Genomic DNA, 6,562 nt, shown 5'->3' with positions numbered 1-6,562 from the left:
CGAGGCGATTATACGTCGCCGTCGCCACTTTCTTGTGAGCGCTAGTAATTGCAAATCACGAGGTTAGTTAGAACGAAAGAAGCCTAGTTAGCGTGTAATTGTGTGTAACTTTTTGTATGTTTAGCGTTATCGATCTTATATTTTGGTCGACATGCATGGGATTTTTGTCGAGATCCAGGGAAGGGAGCTGGTTGGGCCGTGTGAGACGTACAAATGGGGACAGCGGGAGTGCCATGGTCTCCTCCTCCCATGCGGATGTCATACGCACACGGACGGACACGCTATTCTGTATACGCATGCACGGACCTTCCTTTCTCGGCCGCCGCTGCTGTGCCGCTCACCCCAAGCGAGCGCCGAAAGCCTATGTCCATCGTCCAAAAAATAGTAGAACCGTCTAGTGTAGGAGGACGCCGGTGGCGTGCGGCGCCGGTCCGGCCAGGTGCCAGTTGCTGCCCGTGACTGTGGGTGCCATCTTTGGCCTGAGTCCTTGCCATGCGCTCCCTGGCTTCGCTCCATGTCCATGGCGACCGTGGCTCCATACGATTCGTGTAGCCGCTGATTTATTCACCCTGACAACTGCTCATTGCCCTGCAAGAAGCAAGCAGCATGCCTGAAGTTAGTATAAAGTTGGGTCATCTATTTTGAAACGGAGGGAGTAGCAGTGTAGTAGTATAAACTCTCGCGGCCAGCCGTGGACGGAAGGGAGATGAGCCTAGGGTTTACAGCCCGGCGAGGCGTAACACAAAAGCAAAAGAGATACCGTGGTAAAAACGACACAGGTGGTGCGTCCTGTCCGCTGAGACGAGATGCTCTTCTCTAGTGCACTTCCACTTTGGACCCTGGATATACAGTAGTTTTGGACGGAGCGAGCGAGGGTCTCTTTTTGTTTCCATCCTTTTGATGAGAAAGCAAAAGACACAGCAGACATGGCCATGGCAATGGCGTCGTAGTACCACTCCTACGAGCGATTGACCGGTAGCACCCGAGTGCTCGCGCCTGCACTCCATCTGAGTAGACGGACAGGGAAGGGAGCGCCCCTCGGCCCTTTTGGCGCGCCCCCACCGCTTTCGTGTCCCCCGGCCTGCCGCCCACGCAGCCAGCAGCCTCTGCCCCTCGCTCTAGGTTTCACTTTCACCCCTCCCTTGGCCTTGCCAAAGCTACAAGAAAACAAAACAATATTGCAGGGCGCAGCAGCAGGCAGCGAGAGGCAGAGGCGGCTTGTGGGTGAAACTTTCTCTTCTTTTGTCCTGGGAGGGAGGGAGGGAGGGAGGGAGCATTGCTTTGCGCGCAAGCCTCTGCTGCCCGGTGATCATTTCTTGCCAAGCATGGGGAGGGACACTCCAGTAGTAAGCACTATAAACATAGTAAATCCATCATAGGCACAGCACAACGGCTCAACCGCTCAAGCTTCAGATGGTATGATGATGATAATGCTGTACAAATGGTGGCTGTTTCTTTTTCTATTTTGACTAAAATGACTGGGCTGAGCCGAGCCGAGCCGAGCCAAGTGGCTCTTGTCACATCAGGAGACCAAGCAAATATGAGAAAAAAAGAAAAGAAAAAGAAAAACAAGCATTCCCTTCCGAATCACAAACCACTCCGGAAAAAGGAAATCCAAACGGCACGCCACAAAATTAGCTTCGGCTGTCAGTGACTCCTACCCTATCTACTAGCTTAAATCACGACCAGAGCAGTCCTGCATTCTGGATTCTGGTTTGGAAATGAAATGTGTGCCCGCCCAGGGATGACGGTTAGAATCAATCAAAACTGTGCAGAACGGACGGACGGTGCAAATCTTCCTGTAGACAAGTGTGGGAAGGTCTTATTAGTGGTCCCGTTTTAAACTGTCTCTCGAAAACGACGATCTACTCAAGTATATCACATACCTAAAAATCTAGAATTAGATGGCATCTTCTTGAGTATCTGCAATCTGCACGACGGTGAGAGCTGAGGTGTTAGCTCAAGCAAACTTTTGCACTCATGGTGGTATAATAAAAAAAAAATGCATACCCTCTGCATATGCTATCACAGCACTAACCATGAGGAGGCACAAGAACTGGAGTGGGGGAAGGGCAGAGCAGTTCAGAATCACCTGTTGCCTGGAAATATTACAGTTGCTGGAATCTTGGGAGGAATGAAGCTACTGCCCCTACTCTGGCACCGAAGAAAGAATGTCTGCAGGGAAGCTATGATGATGATGAGTACAACAATGCCTTCACATGGAATTCAGTGAAGCTGACAGAGCAGCCAGCTTAAACAATGAGACAGTGCAGTGAATATACTGGTACTAGTAGTAGAATACAAACCTTGGCTCCATGGGGATGCACAATCAGTAAAAGTTGATATCTGTGTAACTTCGTGGATAAGTTGGGTATGGCAGTTCATCCACCCCCATTAGGGAGCTGGACCGGGTGAAGCTGCCGAATTGGGCCTGGCTCGGCAGTTTAACCTCTGCCGTGAAAATGCTGTATACAGGCCTGTGGTCTGAGAATCTAGACTCGCCGCGGACGTAACATAGTTGGTTTAGGCCTCTGCCATGCCATAAAATCCGATCGCACCTTCAGGAAAAGAAAAATGTTTTCGTTGAGGGGAAAGTCATGATGTAAAAGGGGAAGAAGGTATGCTTGGATGTAATAATGCATCGATAAGTTTTGTTTTGTGAATTTTTACCATGCGGGCGTCCTCCGCTTCTCATTTGGATGCATATCGTCGCCCGCGTATCTGTCGGAGTTGTATGAGTACTTGTACGTGGGTGGAAAATAAATCCTCCCTTCTTTCCAGCCGGCGAATACCCGACCAAACCTTTGCTCTATACGAAGCTGTTGCAGAAAATTTTCAGGTAAGAAACAAGGCCAAGAATGTGATCGCCAGAGCTGCGCAAGTTGCTTCAAGAGGTATATGATATGTTATCAGTTCCGAATCTCTGACCAGAATGGCTTACCTGATCCTTTTCCAACAATTGTTTCCAGTTGTGCATCTCGACCAAAGCCTTCACGGAGCGATAGGAAAGAGCTATCCGGTAATTCAGATCCCCGACCCATATTATTCGACTGAAAGAAACAAAATATATGAGACACTATATAAGATATTGGTCTTCCATTTGTGCAATTTTATTCTACTTGGGTACAGCCGAGCTGGAAGTACTACATACTCATGGTCAAGAATTGCCTCTGGCGACTTCTCGTCGCGTGCACCATGAGCATGTGGGAATCTGGTTTTTCTCAATATTTCCACCACGTCCGCATTCCTTCTAAGTTCATCGCCATCCTTCTGACCTGATGTTAAGTGTGTGCAAACAAAGCAGAAGCTTGTCTGATGCAGAGACATGCTGATTGATATCGATCCCTAAGAAAAAAAAGAGGGAATGGGTCATATATAAAACTATGTAAAGCCAAGAAAAGTGCCAGGAAAAAATAAATGCACACAACGAACTTAAGATTGACTACTGCACACCTAGAAAAGCTGAGCAATAAATGGCAAGCAGTACCTTATTTCCAAGATATCCCATCAAGCCTCTACCAACACATGACACCTTCAAGTTCTTCACATGCTCCCTTATGTCACTCCGCACCCAAACCATGAGGAAAACCCCAACCATTTGCTTGCTAGCAACTAAGCAATACCTGCTGTGTCATAGAAAATCTGAGTTTCAGTTCAGAGAACTTTAGCCATTCCAAGTGATGAATGAATATGAAGCTTGTAAGACGTATCGATGAAATATTAGTAGTTCCTACTTTCCAGTGGAAACTGTGTCATCTAGCAACTTAGTCTCAGCAACAACTAAGTTATGCTACAGGCGCAAAGAATATATATTCATTGTCAAGAATACTTACTTAGAGTTTACCAACCGTCTGTTGTTGTCATCTGTTGATAGTGGAGCACCATATCCAAATGGCATTGGTGAGAAGAAGGTGCCACCAGGTGATTCCTCGTCCATATTCTCATCATCAGAGGACCCACCACACCTCATACTGGTGTCAACATCGCTTGGCCTGCTCCCAAAGCTAATCCGGTCACAAACACTGAACCGTCGGTCCACTAGGGAGTGTGGATCCATCATGTCAATTCTTGAGCTTCGACCCAAGGACTGAAACGAACGCCGGTGGAAGAACGAAGAGTTCTTTTGTCTTCTTGACGATCTCTCGAAATCGACATTAAGCTCCGCGATAGGTTCCGGAGCCGGCGACGGGGTGTGGTAGTTGTACCCGGCAGAGCCCTGGAGATCCAGATTATTTAGCGTCTTTCTCACAAGAGAAACCCATTTTTTCGCTGGACCATTGTCTTCGGTCAAGAGGACGTTGCCAGCATTCAAAGGAACAATTTCCTGAAACCTGATAGGACAACAACATTCTCATTATTCATTTGGACCATTTTTCAGGATGTTTATGCTCTATATATCAAAAAACGAATATTTGCGCAAGTAAATGCATGAGTTTAGAGTTATACCCGATGACGTATATATCAGCAGCAGGAGAAGTATGGAGCCAGTCCTCCAGATTCAGATGACTGGATGGTGACCTTCCTCCCACATTCCATGTACCAGCGAACACCCTAAGCACACGGTTACATGGATTGTCACATCAGACTGACTTCGCTTTCGCAATGATCGGCGAATCGATCTTGTTGTACAGAAGCATTATATACCTGTAGTCCTGCGTGTTTGTGATGTAGGCGCGGTCGATTCCGTTTCCTGCTCGACAGTCCCGATCCGAGTTCTTCCTGGGCAGCCTCTCTAAGGAGGACAGGTAGAGTTAATTTGGTCAGTTGGGCATAGGACACCATGTTGACCGGTCAATTTTGCACCCATGGAAAGGGGTGAAAAATCTGAAAATGCAGTGATAGTTACTGTGAGGACTGAGGACGCAAGCAAAATGTAGTACCTGTTCTGCTCTTCTTGGTCTTGCACACATCCCTCTCTGAGAAGCTGGTCCTCCACTGCATCCCCACTGAAATAGTCAGAGCAAAATTTTAGCACAAGGACAGTGAAAACAATCTGCATTTTTACTGAGGTCTCAAGCATGTGTTTGGTTGTTTCTGCAACAATAACCAAAAAAAAATTACTACACTACATAGGAGTAGGAAGCAGGAGGTCAAACTTGCTCCTGGAAACAACAGGAAATTCATATCCAGCAGCCAGAACACCGAGGGAAAAAAGCCTGAGGTTAACAGCATGTAGTTAGTACCTTGTTCGACTCCATAATCCGAATGGAAGTCCTTGGCTTTTGATTTGATGTTGAACCACTTCCTAACGATGGTCTTGGACCAGGACAGCTTTTCCCCCACACCAATCAGAGCCAAAGCAAGATCAGAGACTGGACACAGGATAATTGTGAAGATAATACTATTAGTAGCTGTTGATTGATGTGTGGTCGCTTACCCTGTTCTTGGTTGGAGTCTCATCTCTCATTGTCTCAATGCTTCCTCATGCAGCAGGTCCAGGGGTGGGATGGGATGGCTCCTCCCCCCAATCCCCTCCCAATTTCGCCCCCTTTTCTAGTAGCCCCACTAAGAACGAACAGTTTATAGATATCCTAAAGCAAAAGGGAGGAGGGCGGATTCTTCCTCTCCCTCCCCTTTTTTCACCCCTTGTTCGGAAGATTCCGCGCTGGGAAGGAGAAGCAGGAATTGCCAAGAATTGCTCGGCGGCTCAGACAAAAGGGGCGAGAATCCCTCGAGAGGCGATTGATGGGGAAAAGAAGGGCCAAGGAATGGCGTATTTGGGGGTGGGGGGACGAGATCAAGAACGGAAGCAGAGACGGCAAGATTCAGGATTAAAGAGAGCCCCAAAAGAGGCCGGCGACACGAGCCTGTAAAGAGAAAGCTCCTGCAGTTACAACCCACCAGACGCCCAGCTCACGACGCCCGGTCGGATCAATGCCGGTGGCGGGCGAGCGGGCGGGAGTTAATGGCCCGGCCGTGCGGGAACGCCCGGGGGCCGGCAGGGGCAGCGGAAATAAATGGGGGAGGGGCTGGCCGGCACCTGGGGGAAAGAAAGTGAATCCAAGGAACTCGGCGGAGGACACGGAGGCGACCCGGCCGCCCACGTCGCGCGCAATGCGAGGAGTGAGCTCGCGGGCGCCGGCGGCGCTGGAGGGTCGTGGAGGGGGAGGCGGGAGAGGACGGACGGCGCTCTGCTCTGCGCTGCGCTGCGCGGTCTGTGGGTTCAAGGAGGGGGAGGCGAGCAGGAGGAGGGGACGGACAGAGCGAGGCGAGGCGAGGGAGCAGCGGCAGTAGCAGAGGAGTGTGGGGGGAGGGAGGCACGGAGGCCAATATGAAGGGAATAAAGCGAAAGCTTTGGCGAGCTTTGGGTTTGGGGGCCTCCGCTGCTGCTGCTCTTCGGCTACTGCTGGCTGCTGCGCTTTGCTTTGCCTTCTAGGAGAGGAGCACTGTGTAGCCTTTGCTCTTCAGCTCCAAGCCCGATGCGGGCCAAAGACGCAAAGCAAAGCACAGCACAGCCTTGGCTGGCTGGAGCTGATGCTGTTCTCTGGGTTTATTACTGTTTTGCTTTGAGCCTTTATTGGCCTGCTTAGTATCTCTGTCTACACCAGTGTGTAGGAAAACC

General features: G+C 49.6%; 1 pseudogene; it reads right to left on the bottom strand.

The window, feature by feature from the left end:
- Positions 1 to 1,389: 1,389 nt before the first annotated feature.
- Positions 1,390 to 6,320, bottom strand: LOC119287121 (annotated as a pseudogene).
- Between the last annotated feature and the right edge of the window lie 242 nt (positions 6,321 to 6,562).

This window comes from Triticum dicoccoides, chromosome 4A, assembly GCF_002162155.2.
Source record: "Triticum dicoccoides isolate Atlit2015 ecotype Zavitan chromosome 4A, WEW_v2.0, whole genome shotgun sequence".
Taxonomy (NCBI): Eukaryota; Viridiplantae; Streptophyta; class Magnoliopsida; order Poales; family Poaceae; genus Triticum; species Triticum dicoccoides.
Note: the sequence above shows the minus strand (reverse complement) of the source record. Positions and strands in the feature narration are given on the sequence as shown.